Source organism: Pan paniscus, chromosome 15 (genome assembly GCF_029289425.2).
Source record: "Pan paniscus chromosome 15, NHGRI_mPanPan1-v2.0_pri, whole genome shotgun sequence".
Classification (NCBI taxonomy): domain Eukaryota; kingdom Metazoa; phylum Chordata; class Mammalia; order Primates; family Hominidae; genus Pan; species Pan paniscus.
Genome location: NC_073264.2, coordinates 71191994 through 71210429, shown reverse-complemented (window position 1 = coordinate 71210429; position 18436 = coordinate 71191994). Strand labels below are relative to the sequence as shown.

At 42.6% G+C, this 18436-nt stretch overlaps 1 protein-coding gene across 9 annotated transcripts in view; it reads left to right on the top strand.

Moving 5' to 3' along the window:
- SLC8A3 (solute carrier family 8 member A3) overlaps positions 1-18436 on the top strand; it is a 145496-nt gene that overhangs the window by 99541 nt on the left and 27519 nt on the right. For 2 of the 9 annotated variants that reach the window (XM_057299734.2, XM_057299735.2), the window contains exon 1: positions 9081-9384. The exons of 4 other annotated variants lie outside the window; for them this stretch is intronic. The gene's annotated coding sequence lies outside the window, so the exon portion shown is untranslated. Of the gene's footprint in view, positions 1-9080; positions 9385-18436 lie in introns of those variants that run through there. 3 more of the 9 variants (XM_008977825.3, XM_055097739.2, XM_057299736.2) reach the window with 2 other exon arrangements.

Below are 18436 nucleotides of genomic sequence, written 5' to 3'. Positions count from 1 at the left end.
CTTCATGCTGGAGGTGGTCTTATAAACAAGTAATTTTAATTGAGTATTTAGTATGTTAAGTGCCATCCCAAAGGCAAACACCAGCTGTGGGAGGCTCCCCAAATCAGTCTAAGGAAGTTGGGAAAAGCATCTCAGAGAAGATGGTGTCTGAGATGGGGAGGATGTGTGGAACTGGGCAAGGAAGAGAACAAGTAACATTCTAGAAAAAGGCCTCTTTCAGCATGCTAAGAAGTTTGGAGGACAGAGGAGTTACCATTCAAAATCTGGAGGAAGGAAGAGCATACTGAGGTTTGCCACTTGAACAGATAACTTCAGCTGTGTTGGGTGAGTGAAGTTGAGTGGGTACAAATCAGGTCAGGAATATAAGTTAGGAGACTGTTACTAGAATCCAGGCCAGAGGTGATGGTGGCCAATATATGAGAGTTTTAGCAGGGAATGAAAAAAAGAAAATGTGTTCATGAGGTAGAAGTAGGTAAAAACAACAGGATCTGGTTCCTGATTGGAAATGGGGGTAGTCTGGAGAGGAAGCCAGAAAGCAGGCAAGAATGCATAGTGGTACCATCCACTGACATAGGGATTAAAGGAGGAGAAGAAGCTTTGGTAAAGAAAATAAGAAGTTCAGCTATGGAATGTTTGAATTTGATTTCTCTGATGAGGAGTAGTTCTAGGTGATGATAATGCTCAGGGTGTAGACTTGAGAGTGGATGGGTAAAGTAAAGGTTGAGGCTATTAAAAGGGAAAAGGTCAAGGAACTGAGGGCCAAGGATTTATAATAAGTTATCTTGGGCCACTAAAGCCACACAGGATGCTGGCAGGAAACCTATGAGCCAGGTCTTCAATGTTGAGTCCAGTGACTCAGGTGTCAGAAGCAGCAGAAGAAGCATTGATAGCCTGATGGGGAAGGAGCCGTTACCTGAGAGTAGCAGAGAGAGTTATCCTAGCTGACACAGCTCTCAGGGATTTGCTTCTAAAGCAATCCTTAGGAAAGAAAGAGCAGTATCCACAGGAGACTGGTGGGCACTGGCTTCCCCAGAAAACCTACCTAGATGAATTCTATTCTCAAGGGACTCCTATTTAGATAAGGGGCTTTGTTAGTTCTCAGAGCAACACCAAACAGATGTATATCTCATTACTTGCCCCCACAACCTTTCTGCTCTGGCCACATGGGCCTACCCACTGTCTGCTAAATGCACTTCATATTTTCTTGTTTCAGTGCCTCAGTATTCATAATCTTCTTTTCCTAATCTCTGCACCTCACTTACCTGAATCTTTTGTATTCTCAATAACCTGCTCCATCCCAGCCCTTTCAAGAACCTTTAATACCTACCAAGTGAACACTCTCTCCATTGATTACACACTTCCTGTAGCACCTGTTCTATAATTATGAAATATTACCTATTGTACACATATATTTCAATCTCTTGGTGGACAGAGAATCCAATTTATGCCTTGTCAATTTGTAGCACATTTCCTTGCATATGTAGATGCACCATGAATATTTAGAGAACTTGTTAGTTAATTTCCTGTTTAACATGGGCTGCAAAGTTCTGGTCCATGCACGTCTTTTACAAAATAGAAATGACGGATGGTGCATGGAGCTTAAATTCCATGAAGCAGAAACATATGAGAGATGGAGCTGAATTTGTTTGCCTGTACAGCTCTTACAGCAATTGCTTCCAATTTGTTTGATTTACCTAAGAGCTAAAATTGTAAATGGCAGCTCAAATGATTTTTCTGTACATTCAGAAAATGAATTTGAATATTTGTTGGAGAGTAACTGCTTAAGACAGGAAAAAGGGGGAGATTATAGCATTTAACTTTTTTTTATGGCAGAGCATTAAGGAAAAAAAAGTGCAGATAAATGAGATCAAATGGCAAGTGTCTGAACCTGCTGGACACAAGTCCCGGTAGCCATTGATAGACAGTGTTTATATGACTTCTGGGCCATCAATAGATAGATAGGGTATGTCAGCGGCCAATGTTCTAGGAAGTTTGAGAAGATAAATGGAAGTTGCACAGCAGCCTAAGAGCTTCCTTAGGAGGGCTGTGCTCCTCCAGAGCGCCATCTGCCTGTGTCTTCCTGTTCTTCTTCTTCACATTAAATGCTTTTCCTTTTCTCATTTTTATGATGGTTATCCTAAAGATATGCTAGCCTGGACTTTGACGAGGACATCTGGAGATAAGAAAGATTCTGAATTATTTTTTCCTTTGGGCAATTGTAGCAATTTTAAAACTATGTTAGATGGCTAGAGATTCTTGAGAATATTTCTTTTCTTGGAAAATCATAAGGCTTTGGATAGTGGTACCTATAGAAGCTGACATCAGCAGCAGCCTGCCTCCAGTCGATCAGGGCCTTTGGAACTTCACGGGGCTCCTCTACTGACAGCCCCATCGGTTTCCCTCCAGCACACGTAACTCAGCATTGACTCTGGGTAGTAGAGGGTGGTTTATGGAATCTGATTCATCTCAGAAAGAGGTTGATGCAAACACATTCCCAGAGCAGAAGGCTTGGCATGTCTGGTCTTAGGCAGAGGGAACTGGAGATACTTGTCCTATTGTTCTTGAGATTCCAGCAAAAATAGCCCATTACAGAGGAAGAAGATATTCAGGTCAAATGAAGGCTTTGGTGCTATAACATTGTCTTAGAAAAAAAAAGAAAGAAATTGGCCAAGTGCAGTGGCTCAGCACTTTGGGAGGCTGAGGGGGGCAGACCACTTGAGATCAGGAGTTCGAGACCAGCCTGGCCAACATGGCGAAACTCCGTCTCTACCAAAAAGTATAAAAAAATAGCCGAGTGTGGTGGCGGGCTCCTGTAATCCCAGCTACTCGGGAGGCTGAGGCCGGAGAATCACTTGAACCTGGGAGGCGGAGGTTGCAGTGAGCCAAGATCGTGCCATTGCACTCCAGCCTGGGCAACAGAGTGAGACTCCATCTCAAAAAAAAGAAAAAGAAAAAGAAAAAAGAAAAGAAAGAAAGAAATTAAATTAAAAAAATTGTTTTTTAAACAAAGGAAGGCTTTGGGCTTGGAGTCCAACTAAGCTAGGCTGGAATCCCGGTTTCATCTCGCTTCTCTGTGCAACTTTGGATTTTACTGAATCTCTCTTATTCTCAATTCCCTCCTCTGTAAAATGAAGATAATGCTAGTACCTGTCTCATCAAGTTGAATGAGACTTAAATGAGATGTGTTGAAAGCATTTAGCATAGTATCTGGCACATAAAGAACACTCAATAAATGCTGGCTATAAAGAAGCCAGAGAGAGACTCGGAGGTGATGAGAGAGGCCACAGTTCCCTCCATTTCATTGAAAAGCAATTTTTATTATCTCATTTGAAAGGCAGTATAGTATAGTGGTTAAGGACATGCACTATGGAGCTAGACCTCCTCAGTTCACATTCTGTCTCTATCATTTATTAGCTGTGACTTAACCTTCTTGTGCCTCAGTTTTTATCATTTTTGAGAGAGGAGTAATAATAGTTCCTACTCTGGTGTATTGTGGAGATTTGATGAGTTAATACATATAAAGCACACATAGTAGTGCCTGGAGCATATTAAATGACATGTAAGTATTAGCTGTTATTTTATTAAACAACATGTGGCATAGGACATATTGAAACACTGAAGTCTTTGAGGCTCTTCCCAGTTTCATAAATCAGAGACTACAGTATAAATATCTGCTTACATGTCTGCTTTCCCCATTGGACTGCGAAATCTTGAAACTGTTTGATTCATCTCTGCATAGTGTTGGCATCGTATTATGATACCTGACATTTACCAGGTGCCAAATGGGACTGGGCATGTTGTAGGGATTCAGTCAATGTGGGTCATTGCAGGCAGGGAGGTGGGTCGGGTTAAAGGTAAGAGAAGGGCCTTGGGGCATCACATTAAGTAGTTACCAGATTGAACTGCAAACATTGCTATCCAGGAGAAATCAGGTCAATATTTCACCTTCATGGCAATACCAGTACAGTCCAAGGAGAATGCATAGAAGGAAAGAAATCATAATCTGATTGTATGTGTTTTTTTAGTAGTAAATAATAATAATTATTACTATTGCTATACAATTTTGTGTGTTGGTGTGTTTTGTTTTGTTGTGCATGAAAAATGGGGTGCTAATCTATTCCCCTTCCCAACACCAGTGCTCAGAAGAAATTTCCACAGATAGAGAATCTATAGGTTATGAATTTGGCCTTGATGGATTCTGGGTCACTATTTCTCAATGTTTGTCCATGTCATGTGAAGCTCTTAAGATAAAGAACAATGTCTTACTCGTCTTTTTAACTTCTTTACCCCCTAATGCCTATCACATACTTTGCCCATGGAAACTCAATAGACATTTGTAAATGGAATTTAATTTCTGAGGTCCAGTAAAGCCTTTTTCCATCCTTCCCCTACTACACAGTTTGTCTAACCATGTCTTCCCTTCCATCTTCCACCTTATAAACATTATTCCTTATTCTTCCATCACATTCTTGACACCTCCCATGTCCAATGTCAAACAAGTACCATTTGGGAAACAGAATTCTAGGAATCTGGAGACCTAGAGCTCTTCAGACCCTGAAATCCAGTTTTCTGAGCTGAGACAGTTTCTTAATTTCTCACTCCAACTCCGTTTCTCCTCTTTCTCAATGGATATTTTCCAAGTCTCCATTAGGCATATAGCAATTCCAGAAAACATTCAATTTTCCCTTCTCTTAATGCCATGCTCCAAAACACCACATTCCCTCTAGACATTGAGCATTGGAGAGAGATGGAAAAGTACTTTGAAAATGTGTGCATGTGAGAAAAATGCTAAGTGTTCTGTCTGGTCACTTCAATGACAAGTTTGCTACTTTAGAAACTTGACTAGACAGAGTGTGAGGAAAAACATGAAAAGAAAAAAATGTGTTCAGCTTGGCTGAATAATGACCAGCAGGGTGAAAAGATAAGATAACCACCCACTCACAGGATTTCTATCCTCAAGCCCTAGAAGGTTGACAACAGCAGACATTGAAACTACTCTTAATGGAGGGTGTGCTAAAGAAGCAACATTATAGCCGCTTTTAGGAAAGCAAATAGGAAAGTTGGTGAAATAGAGAAGATGTCTAAGCATGTGAGATACCACCTCCATCTTGGAAAATAACCAAGGTGATACAATGTTATGCAGGACCCCTTAATTAAAACAGATTTAGTGATTAATATCAGGAGCATTGTCAAGAATCACAACAGCAATTAGTTAATATTGAGCAATTTCTGCTAAGTAATTTGCAGGAGGGCATCTCACTTAATTATCACATCCTTTTACAGATAAGAATATAGAGGCTTAAAAAGGTGCTTTTCCCAATGTTATTCAGCTATAAGTGGTCAGTCATGACTCAAACATAGGTCAACCTGACAACAAGTTCTTCACTCTTAACTTCTCTCCTGTGTTGTAATACCCTTGATCCATGGAAATGGACCATCTTCATATACTGCTTTTGTTGCCTCCAGAATGTCCAGGTATGGATTGGGTAATGCTCAAAGACGGAGAGGAATAGAGTATTAAAAAGATCCCTGGCCTCATTTTCTGAAGACATGAGCCTAAGCTGAGCTGTACCATTTACCATCTATGTGAACTTGGGCAGATTTTTTGACACTGCTGGGTCTCAATTCCTGTAACTCTCAAGTGGAAGTGAGCCTAACTGCATAGACTTCACTGGGCTGTTAAGAGAATAAAATGAAATAACTGTAAACAGAAGTGCCTAGTGCACATGCAAAGGATTATTGGGGCTTTCTACCCTTCAGGGATTAGAAGTTGATAGCAGGCAACAAGTTATAAGAAATACAGTCAATTGTCTGCTGACCAGGGCTAGAGTTAATTGTCTCTGGAAAAAAGGACTCGCCTCTCTTTCTCTTCTTCCTCCAAAACTTAAGACGTTTGCAGCTGAATCCCCAACAAGATTTTGTTTTCCTTTGGGAGAGAGGAAACAGACCAATATACCCCCAAAACTAACCCCATAATTTCATTTCAGCAGTAAAGTAAGGTCCTTGATAACTGCCCTGCCCAACCTGCAGGGTGGTTGGGAAACTCTGAATGGTCATGCATGGGGAAGCATTTCGTCGACTGTAAAGAGCTCTCCAGAGATGATAAATCTCATCAGAAGGCTTCATGCTTGAGGCATGGATTCTTGGAAAAACAATCACTCTACGTATGTGGTCAGAATCTAAAGGAGATGCTGGGGAGAGGAGCTAGGTCAGTCTCCAAAGTGGAACAGTAGAAACTAATCATGTGGAGCCTAAACTTATGAAGGTTTTTAAAATCAGAATTGGCCACCTTCCTTTGGACCATGAGCTCAGATTGTGAGTTGTGACTAGGTCACGTCTCCTTCCTGCCCCTGTTTCCCTCCTCTCCCTACCTGTCCCTCCTTGACCCCAGGAAAAATTGCCGGGATATGAAAGTTAATTATGACCCAAGGGAATTGGTACAGATGGGGAAGAAAGAAATGCATTCAAGAGCATTTCCATCAGTATTGAAATTACACAGAAGGCTGGTGAATTTGGGCTATCCATTCTTGCCTCCCTCTGTGCCCATAATTCCTTGGCCTCCTTCAGTTTCATTTTCCCTTTGGTTCAGAGGAATGCTTGATGGCTTAAGCTAGCCTCAGTTGGCCAAGCATTGGAGAAACAGAGAGGTGTATGACACAGCTACACTCCCATGGGGCTCACAGGGCAAGGTGAGAGAAGACAGAAGTTGTATGTGCTGGGTGCCACGTGGTAGCTACAAACTAGAAATGAGACCAGGTTCAGAAGAGGAAGAGGGCTTGCAGACCTGAGTCATGGGGAAAGTTTCTTCAGGAAATGGGATCTCAGCTCTGCCTTGTATGCAGGGCTTACATAATAAATATGTTTCATTGTTGTTGTTGTTGTTATTGTTGATTTAATAAGATTTTGTTTTAAGAAGATTTTGTAAAAACAACTGAACAAATGCAATCTCCTGCCAGAGCAGGCAGCAGCAAAGGAGATTAGGAATATAACCCCCTTGGAGACGTTCCTTCACCTACCTGGTGCTGGATTACCTAAAAGCTTCAGCTAAGTAGGGTCACCCCCCCAAGAAATTATTTTAAAAAAATTAAAATCTGATATTTTTAGAAAATCTTATCAAGGATATTTAATTGGACTATTTACACCTATTTAGGGTCAGTCGGTTTTGGACAAGTATGCAGGGGTCTTGGAATCAGACCACTGGGGTCAAATCCTAGTTCTGTCACTTCCTAGCTGGGTGACCTTGGACAAAGTTACCTGACTTCTAATAGCTTCAGATTCCTCATGGGCAAAATAGAAATGCTACTAGTACTTAATAGTGCTCTGAGAAGGATTCAATGAGAAGGATTAAATGTATGTAAAGCACAGTGTTTGCCTATAGGAAGCTGTTATTTATAAGGGAGGGGAGCATCCTAAGGTCCTCCGAATTTAGGAGAACTAAAAATCTTACACTGACTTCTCCCTTCAACAGCACCTTCAGAATCTCCTTCATTTTTCATACTGTTCTTTCACCCCTTTGATGAATGAGAAATTAGGCATTCTTTCCCTGCAGATTTTCCCAAACCTTCTGCTTTGGCCAATAAACATATTTTTAGTCCCAATCTTGCATGCTCCTTTGGGACTTTTCATCTGATAAACATCCCCTCCTGTGCTCTTGAATCCAATACCCTTCTTCCCTGCCCTCCACCCAGAGTCTCCTTGTATCTGCTGTTAGGCACAATGATGACCCCACCAAGGTCAGACAATGGCTGTGGCCTCACCTGGACCTTGATGACCCACATAGCCTAGAGCCCAGGGATCAGCCACTGATGGAGGCCCAGAGGGCAGTTGGAAAACTTCACAAGACAATCCAGCCTGATTGTTTTGACATGCCTGACCTCAGGCTGCTAAAAATGAGCTCGAGGAATCAGATAGGAAAAAGAGATAGGTGATGCAATTTTATTCCATCTCCCAATTTTCTGAGTCAAGAGTTGTTTGTTTAACTCCAGTTAAATTAGTATTTATCCAAATTTCCTGGGTGCTTGTCCAAAGAAAAGTACCCCAGATCTACAAATTAGAATCTGGGACTGGGACTTAGAAATTGGCACTTTTACAATTATACCAGATGTTTCTAATATGGGTACTTCAACCACTACCCTTATAGAAGTGCTGCCTAGGACCCTCTCTTCTGGCAGGTGAAGTGGAAGGAGGTTTTGTCGAAGGGAGATTCTCCACTTCGACTTGAGTTTCTCTGCTTGTATCCGCTTTGTTTGGTTCTATTTCACCAAAGGCTTTCATCTTCACATAAATTTTCTTCAGCTTTAAATAATTAGTTTTGGTAACCATTGGTATACTGGAAAGAACATTAGATTTGGAGTCCAGGTGGCTTGAGTTCAATTCTCTGCTCTGCCATTTACCAGCTGTGTGACATTGGGCAAGTTGCCAACCTATCTATGTCATTTCCTCATGTAAAGATAATCCCACTTCACCAGGCCACTTTTGAGGACCCAGTGAAATGATGTGTAACCATTTTAGGAACACTGGATCATTCTACAGTGCAAGTTTTTACATCAGCTTGGAGCCTACCATGCAGACATTCAAATCCACTGAGTGTATGGAGCTCCGTGCACAAATAAAAGGACTTCTCTTTTCTGCCCGTGTGCAACTTTGGTTTCCTTAATCAATAGAATCCATGACAATCCTGGGCCATGGTATAAAGATGGGACTTTCTTCCTGTGAAGGAGTCTGGTCTGAACATCTTCCAAACTCCAACATAACTGATGTCATTTCTCCACCCAACCCCGTTTGCTGTCTCCTGACTCAATTGCTAGAGAAGCCACTTAAGGAAGGTTCCTGGAGTTAAGGCTGTGTCTGGGCCAGTGTAGCGAGCAGTTTTCAACAGTCAGTCCTCTTTATCTTCTCTTTTCCTGCGAGCCTTTACTAAGCACTGCCTCCTCCTGTCTCCTTACTGCATCTCCTGATGGAATGCACAGGTAAATCTCCTTGGAGAGTACCAGCCAGGAACAGTCCACAGCCAAGGCCACCAATCCTCACCGCTGAGCTCCATCTTTCCTTTCAAGCTGTCCTTCCCCTCCCCTCCCCACCATCACCATAGCAACACAGTGGTATAAAAAAATGAAAGCGCTAAGGCATCTAAATATAGTCTGAGTATCAACTCTTCCAGCATGGAGCCGAAAACCTAGGGAATGACAGCTAGAGGCATCCAGACGATAACTGGCAGCCAGGAGGGTGGATAAGTCAAAGGAAAGGGTCAAGGAAAGAGGGGAAGGAAAGGGAACCATCATTTACTGAGCCTGCTGCCTGTGCTTTCTCATGTCACCCGCACGACAACCCAATGTGAATGTTATCATCTCCAGGTAACTGCTGAAGAAACGGAAGCTCAAAGAGGTAAGAGATTTGGCCAAGGTCACACAGCTATAAGCAATAGAACTAAGATTTTAACTCAAGTTTCTATGGCCCCAGAGTTTATGTGTTTCTCTCTCCATACCACAGGGACAGGTGCAAGTGAGAGATTTTGCTGGAAGCACTGGGCTTTTTGAGCAGGCCATATAAAAATTCTGAGCCCAGAGCTCAACTAAATTATTGGAAGAGACTGGGCCAAATATAAGGCTTCTATCTAAGCAGCACCTGTGTTTCTCAAGGACTGAGGAAAATGAAGAGGGAGGATTGGCAAGGCTGCATTTCCCAGGGTGCGTGATTATATGGCATGGGGGTGGGGGCCATTATGATGCCTGGACATGGAACTTACACCAGTGCAGAAAAGGTGTGATTAGAAGCCCTAAGCCAGAGAATGTTCAGTGTGATAAATGCCATTATTTTTTCCCTCATTCATTCAATAGATTTTTTTTTTAGACGGAGTCTCACTCTGTCGCCCAGGCTGGAGTGCAGTGGCACCATCTCAGCTCACGGTAACCTCTGCCTCCTGGGTTCAAGCAATTCTTGTGGTCCAGCTTCCTGAGTAGCTGGGATTACAGACGTGCACCACCATGCCTGGCTGATTTTTTTTTTTTTTTTTTTTTTTGTATTTTTTAGTAGAGACAGGGTTTCACCATGTTGGCCAGGCTGGTCTCGAACTCCTGACCCCAAGTGATCCACCCACCTCCACATCCCAAAGTGCTGGGGTTACAGGTGTGAGCTACCATGCCTAGCCTCATTCAACAGATATTTTTATTAAGCATCTGATGTGTGCTTAACTCTGGAAATATAGGGGTGATTAGAACAAATGCAGCTCCTGCCCTTGTAGAGCTTATTAGGATAGTGGAGAAGACAAATAAGGAAACAATTATACAATTGATTGATTCTTTACAACTGTAACATGAACTGTAAGTACATAACAGAAGAATATTACTTGCCTGATGACTTCAGTGAAAGGGAAATACAGAAGTTCTTACAAATCAAAGCAATCCCCTGGGCCAATTGTAAAGGTGATGCCCACTTTCAAGGTGGACAGAGACTGTGCTAGAAGCTTAGCCTCAACCATGGGTTTATATGATTGGTAGACCCTGCAGATCCATTCCCAATGGTGTATCTTCATACTAATCATGAAATCCATCTAATAGCCATACAAGTGAGGTTTTAAAACCCAACAAACTAGACTCAAATGAAATCTGATGAGGGAATTTATGATTTGTTCTTCCTACAGCCTTTGGTATCACTGACATAAAACTGAATGTATGTGCTGAGGGTGCTTGTGTCTTGGTGATAGACAAGGTAGGTGGTCCAGCCCATGGTACTGGCAGCTTAAAGTCAGCCAGGCCATCAGTGGGAAGTGCCTGTGAATTATGCAGGAGTGGGAGGGGAGGGAGTAGGCAGTAAAGTAGTGCATTTCTGTGGATCCAAAGCTTTCCAAACTACCTGCAAGTCAGCAAATATGGGGGATGTTTTATGACTAAGTGAGAATCAGATAATATAATGTGTATGGAGCTCTTTAGTTCTTCAGAAAAAATGCGGTCTAAACAAATAGTGCTGATATCAAAGATAATGATACAGTACCCTAATTTTAATGCTCTGCTACCTACCTGCCAGCTGTTTCCCAGGGATGTGGTAAAGATGAATGGGCAAGATCTGGGAAAGTGTTTTGAAATCCTTGATTAAAGGCCCTCCAGGCAGATGTAGAATTTTAAATGTGTTATATTACTGCCATTATTGTTATGCTTTCTTTTATCACCCCAGAGTTTCACCATCTCCTGTTTCAGGTGAACGAGTCTGCCTGACTCTTTCCTGCCCTGAATGGCATTGGAAAGGTAGCAGCCCTGAGATGTGCCATATAAACAAACATGTTTTTAACCGAGGGATCAGGAGGCCTTCCTGGCTGGCTCCTGTCAGCTGGTCATCACCTCTCTATAACTCTAGGCTTTCCCAAGCTTATTTTATTTCCATCAATAGGACAGGAATATGTAAATGTCCTGCTTGAAATGAGTATTGGCTACAAGTCATCTGCCTCTGAACAGAGGTGAAAAGTGGAAATCGGAGGAAGGGCGGATGTCTTTTGCAGGGGAAACAGACTGTTTTCTGCCACTGCACTCTGCCCAGGCAAAAGAGTAAAGGAACAGCACTGAGGAGAATTCACTGAAGCGAGGGCAGGGTGCAAAAGGAACTTGAGAAATTGGTACTGGGACCCAAAATCAGATTCTGGCATTTCTGGGAAAAGAAATGGGCATGGGTGGGGGTTTTATCTGTCAATAAAAGCATCCAGAATGGGGCTAGAAGGAAGTAAATTCAGTTGCCACCTCTACCTACTGGACAGCCACGGAGAACTTCTCCTTATCCAAGGTTGAGGAGCCCTCCGGAGTACATACTGATACCATTGGTTCTCCCACACATACCCCCATGGAGATAAAAACAGGACCCTGGAAGTCCTGTCCGTGTTTAACCAATGGGATTGAAACATGGAAATGAACTGCCCCACAATCCACCCTGTGAGAGACCAAAGAGCAGTGTTGGATTAACAGGGAATGTTACCCTGAAAAGGCATTCAGCTTCCACTGGGGCAGCAGGTACAGTGCAAAGATGATCCCACTTAAATTCCTAAGACAGGAAATAAGGAAAGATGTTGCGGAAACTCAAGACCTCTCAAAGCATACTCCTTTGTCTGTAGTTCTTCCGCAGACCAGACCACGGAATTCAGAAAACACCCTACCTGGTTCCAAACCAGCACGTGCCAAACTTCTCACCCTCTTCTGACCCTGTCCTGGGAGTTAAGAAAAAAAAATCACTTTATTGGTTGCTCCAGTTATAACTTAAACAGACAGACCATCATCAAATTAAGTGACATGTACGACTGCTTATTGTATGCCAGTTACTGTGCTGTGGGGTTTTGATTCCATTATCTCATTTAATCTTCTCAAAAACCCTGTTAGGTAGGTTTTATTATTGCACTCATCTTAGATTAAGGAAACTGAGGCTCATAGAGATTCGGTAATTTGTCAAAAGCCCTAAAACATAATTACTGCCTCCAGACGTCTCTGATTCTAAGGCCCAGGCTCTTAATCAGTAAATGATCAAATGAATAATGATTTTCATGGCATCTGTCATCGGAAAGAACAATGGAGAATATGCTTAACCAAAGTCATAACCAAATAAATGAACTTGACAGCAGAGCCGTGATTCTAGCCAAGATGACTATTTTCATGCATGTTTTGAAGGCCAGGAAAAGGAGGTTAGACTTGTTTGGGAAGGGAAACAGGAGCTATCAAGGTGAACTTTTCCTAAGAGTAGCCCAATAATAGTGCTCGGGAGGGAGTAATGTGTGCAAGAATAGAGTCAGGGAGACCAGCCAAGTGTGTGCCTCAGCATCCCTAGCACAAATCACACACTAAGCATTAAGATTGTCTCTGCAGAAATGCAAATCAAAACCACTATGAGATATCATCTCACACCAGTTAGAATGGCAATCATTCAAAAGTCAGGAAACAACAGGTGCTGGAGAGGATGTGGAGAAATAGGAACACTTTTACACTGTTGGTGGGACTGTAAACTAGTTCAACCATTGTGGAAGTCAGTGTGGCGATTCCTCAGGGATCTAGAACTAGAAATACCATTTGACCCAGCCATCCCATTACTGGGTATATACCCAAATGACTATAAATCATGCTGCTATAAAGACACATGCACACGTATGTTTATTGCGGCATTATTCACAATAGCAAAGACTTGGAACCAACCCAAATGTCCAACAATGATAGACTGGATTAAGAAAATGTGGCACATATACACCATGGAATACTATGCAGCCATAAAAAATGATGAGTTCATATCCTTTGTAGGGACATGGATGAAATTGGAAACCATCATTCTCAGTAAACTATCGCAAGAACAAAAAACCAAACACCGCATATTCTCACTTATAGGTGGGAATTGAACAATGAGATCACATGGACACAGGAAGGGGAATATCATACTCTGGGGACTGTGGTGGGGAGGGGGGAGGGGGGAGGGATAGCATTGGGAGATATACCTAATGCTAGATGACGAGTTAGTGGGTGCAGCGCACCAGCATGGCACATGTATACATATGTAACTAACCTGCACAATGTGCACATGTACCCTAAAACTTAAAGTATAATAAAAAAAAAGAAAAAAAAAAAAAAAGAAAATGTTTAACACATATAAGAAAAAAAAAAAAAAAAAAAAAGATTGTCTCTGCAGTGAGAAAGGCCTGGGACCAAATTTGGGCTCCACCACTTACTGGTATTCATTAATCATTCATGCATTTATTCAACAAATATATATTGCGTGTGGTCTATGTGCCAGAGACTGTGCTGGGTGCTGGCAAAGAACACAGACAAGGTTCCTGCTCTCATGGAGCTTTTTTTCTGATGAAGGAAACAGACCACTTACAGATAAATAAATAAACAAGATAAAGGGAAACAGATATGATGGAGAGTAGCTGGAGGGCCAAGCAGACCGGGCAGACAAGGTGGTGGCATGTAAGCTAAGACATTTAAAAAGAACCTGGTCATGAGACTATCTGGAGAAGGAAAGCTCCAGGCAGAGGAAGCAGGTAGTGCAGAGGCCCTGAGGCAGGAATGAGGACAAGATATTTGAGAAAACAGAACAAAGGCAGGCATGACCAGGCCGAGTGGGTGGTGGAAAAGTAGTAGAAGGTGAGTGGGGGAGTGGGGCATCAAGGTCAGGCTTTGCAGGCTTAATCAGCATTCTCACTGTGGTTCTGGAGCCAGCAGCATCAATGTTACCTGGGAACTTGTTAGGAATACAAATTCTCAGGCCCCACCCAGACCTGCTGAGTCACAAACTCTGGGATGGGGCACCTCATTGTGTTTTATCGAGCCCTCCAGATGATTCCGAGTATGCTAAAGTTTCAGAATTCCTAGGTTGGATTATGCAGTTCAATTTTAATTTTAAATGCAATGGGAACCTATGGAAGATTTAAGTAGGGGAGCAGCATGTTATAATTTTCTTTAAAAAATTGTTTTTAAGCACTCCTGCTGAGGAGAGAATGGACCATAACAGGCTAAGAGAAATGGAAGCAGGGAGATAAATTAGGTGGTTATTGCAAGAGGCCAGGTAAGAAGAGAAAGTGGTTTAAGTAGGGTGGTGTGGCAGAGAAGACGGTTCCACGCAGAGGGGGACCACGCTGACAAATAAGTGCGGGCCACTCACGCAAGCCCAACAAGGCAGAAGGCAGAAGGCAAAAGTGAAGGCCAGAGAAAACTGGACAACACCTTTCCAGAGCACAGTTCAAAGGCAATGTCCTCAAAGAAGACACTCCACCCTCCTCCCATTTCCTCCCTATTGCCTAAAAATAAGAAGGATATGCAGCCTATGGCAAACCTTGGGCAGGCACGTGGGAGCTGAGCTCTTGCAAAGGGCAGATAGTTCCTCTGGTGAGACAGAAAAGGAAGGGCCAGTGAAGAGTAAAGGAAGAGACGAACAGAGAGCCCGAAAGGCTGAGAACGTTGTCTGGCTTCCTGAAAGGCTTAAGAGGTTAGCTCTGGAGGGTGAACTAAAAGCCCTAGTTATATTAAACACACACGCACACACGCACGCACACACATGCACATGCACGCACACACATGCGCGCACATATACACTCACATACACACAGTTGAAGGAGACCTGCAGTTTCCAAAAACAAGAGTTGTATTTTTTTTGTTCGTATCATGACCCATAACAATCTCAAAAAAGAAACAATCTCTTGTCTTCTTTGTTTAGGCTTAGGAGAACCTGTAGTAAGTAAGCAGCAGCAGCGGAACTCAAACTCGACTCTTTTCCTACTGTCATTCTCTCTATTACACCACAAGGCATCAGAGGACCACTAGAGTCGCCTCCCTAGGGTTAGGGTTAGGGCAAGGTAAATGAAGTGAGTCAGCAAGGGCAGGATAGGAACCTGTCTTTATTTAACATTTTGATATTTTGTTTATCATGGATTTGTTGCATTAATTCCAACTTTTAAAAATCATTGCATTAAAATATTATTGATCTTGATTACTGAGTTTTTAGGTGTACCCTTAAATGTTGCACCTCTGACTTACTAGTCTCACCCTGATCCCTGTCCTGGATCTATGCCTGTCTGTTCTATATCAGCCTCTTGCTTTGACCATAAGAATAACTTCAGACCTTTAAGCATAAAGGAAATAGGATTTCTGTCTCCCTTCCCCACCTTTGTGAAAATCTCAGCTTCTGCTTTTAAAGTCTATCTCCCAAGTAGTTTGCCTACTATGTTCCTCCCAAGGTCACCAGGTTCTGTGAAACTAGCAGCAGGCTAGATTGTCACATTAGCACAAAGGATCCACTATTCCTGCAGCCGAGCTGGGACAAGCACTTAGGCCCACTGACTCCAACCCTTCAATAGCCTGGGACCTACGTTGTCTCCAGGTGGTATAAAACAAGAATTTCCCCTTTGACTGGGAGAAGAAGGGAAGAACTCTAAATTGGAAAACAGGTCATCTCGAATTCTCACAGGTGGAAATTTCTGACAACCCCTTTGGGACCCACAATTCAACACACCCCAAATGGGGACAGTAGCTAACATGCAACCTGTAGGCTGTTCTGTCATCCGGTGCCACTGTGCTACACACCACCAGGGGGCAGCATTCTCATTGGCTTCTGTGTGCCTGGAGCCCAGTGCAGTTGTGCAACACTGCAGCTTTGCTTTAGTGTAGTCCCTGATGGGTTCAGTCAAGAAAATGTCTATAGAATCAGCTAATCTCCCATGCAGTTAAGTCTCTAATTGAAATATTTTCTCTGCTCAGCCCAGGGACAGCAATATTTCCTGGATTTGCTATTTACAAGGATCTCTAGAAATTATCCACCAGAAATATGGGCTTTCTCAGAGCTTGAGTGGACAGGGAATTAAGGTGGAAGGCAGGGCGTTTTGACCGCATTTGACCCAAGTCCTGAAGAACCAGCTCCTCTCTCTTCCTAATTATTAGAAGGTTTTGTTTGGACCCAGTGTTTCACGTGTATACAATACAAACTTCTCTCTTTTCTACTTGGATCAAATTTGTTCTCTCAAAATGAGATTCCCAGCAGTGAGAGAAGACAAGACAGAGAGATCCAACATCTCTAAAGCCATGAATCAGATAACCAGCCACTTGTTCTCTTCAGTGCTGGGAACAGATACACTGTTAAATAAAATGATTTTATAGATTCTTCTCACTGCCTTTCCAAGAAGGAGATTTATCAACTTCAGGGCACAGCAATCATTTATTCCCAGACCACTGGCATGCATATATATATATATATTTACTTCTCTTGACTTAGAAAAAAGAGAGAATTGGAGTTGTGAATATTCCTGTCTCCCTCACCCCAGCCCCCTTGAAGTGAGTCAGGACAAACTTGGGGCCCAAATGGAGCTGTAAGTAACTGAGTCACATGCAGAGATGAAACCTTCACAGACCCACTGATATGGAGGTTGAAGATTAAATTCCCCTTTGAGAATAACTGGGTAACACTCATATAGAGACTACTTTCAAGAAGGCCAGATCCTCTCTCTAATGTATAGTGCAACGTTCCTAACCCTCAGCCCACTCCGTCATACCCCCACTCACATGAATACACACATAAGCAGTAATATAAAGCACTTCCCACCATAGAGCAGCAAAGAAGGAGGGAAATCTTTATTATGGAAGAGTGGAAGGAAGAAAGGGAAGGGAAGGGAAGGGAAGGGTAAGAGGAAGAATTCTCAGGGTGAGCAGAGGAATGACATGTTTGGGGCATAATGAAGATAATTGAAGTGCAGAGTTTGTATGGAAAAATTTGAAAATATCAGGTGGCAGGCCAGGCATGGTAGCTCATGCCTGTAATCCCAGCACTTTGGGAGGCCAAAGCAGGCGGATCACCTGAGGTCACGAGTTTGAGACTAGCCGGGCCAACATGACAAAACCCCATCTCGACTAAAAATACAAAAATTAGCTGGGTTTAGTGGCTCATGCCTGTAATCCCAGCTACTCGTGAGGCTGAGGCAGGAGAATCATTTGAGCCTGGGAGGCAAAGGTTGCAGTGAGTCGAGATCATGCTACTACACTTCAGCCTGGGTGAGAGAGCTTTCTTTTTTTTCTCTCACAAAAAAAGAAATGTTCAGGTTGCAGAGATGGATGGATGGATGGATGGACGGATAGATAGACATTACAGAGAGTTTCCAATTCTTAGGATGAATTGGAATCCTTAAGTCTTTATTCTGTAAGAAAGGAAGGGGAGAATAAAATTTTGTGATTTTAAAATCTTTTCTACCCTGTAGAGCTACCCTACAAGGCATGAAAACCTTAAAAAAAAAAGGCATCTACTTTAAAAGACTAATGTCTAAAAAATTAGAAATTCCCTCATTTTGCCCTGACCTTTGCGAAACAGAGTGAGTGATCCCTTTGAGGTTTTTGGCACTGCCTTGCCTGTGATCATATCCTGAACCCCAGGTCCATAATCATGCAGTTACCTCAGATGTCCCTTTCCCTCTAGCCACAGGTAACACGCTCTCCAGGCACTGGGAAAGTGGGTAATTAGGAAAGAAGAGGGGTACCCATGGGCTGTGATGCCCAGTTATAAACCCAGACATTTCAGAATTAACAGAATGAGCATCAAGTCCTCAAATGGGTCTACATCCATAAACATGTCCAGCAGTCAGGTCTTTACTGTCAGTAGAGACAAAATGTTCCTACACTTTCCCTAGGGGAAGCCACATCCTCAGTAGGTTATCTCTGATGAGTCCAGCTAGTCACAGGTATGTAGAAGCTGCATGCAGTAGAGGGCTCAAAGGAGGGTCCAGAATAGATACCAAAGCAAAAGGGGAGTCTGTGCACATTCTCACACGCACCCCGAAACACTCTTTCTGTTCACAAAATAGATGGTGTAGGGTAGTTCCAAGAGATCATTTAGCTCAGGTTCCTGCCTCCATAAAATAAATAAGCCTTCCATATTAGTTGTCTGTTGCTGTGTAGCAAATTGTCAGAAACGTAGAGGCTTAAAGAAATACCCATTTATT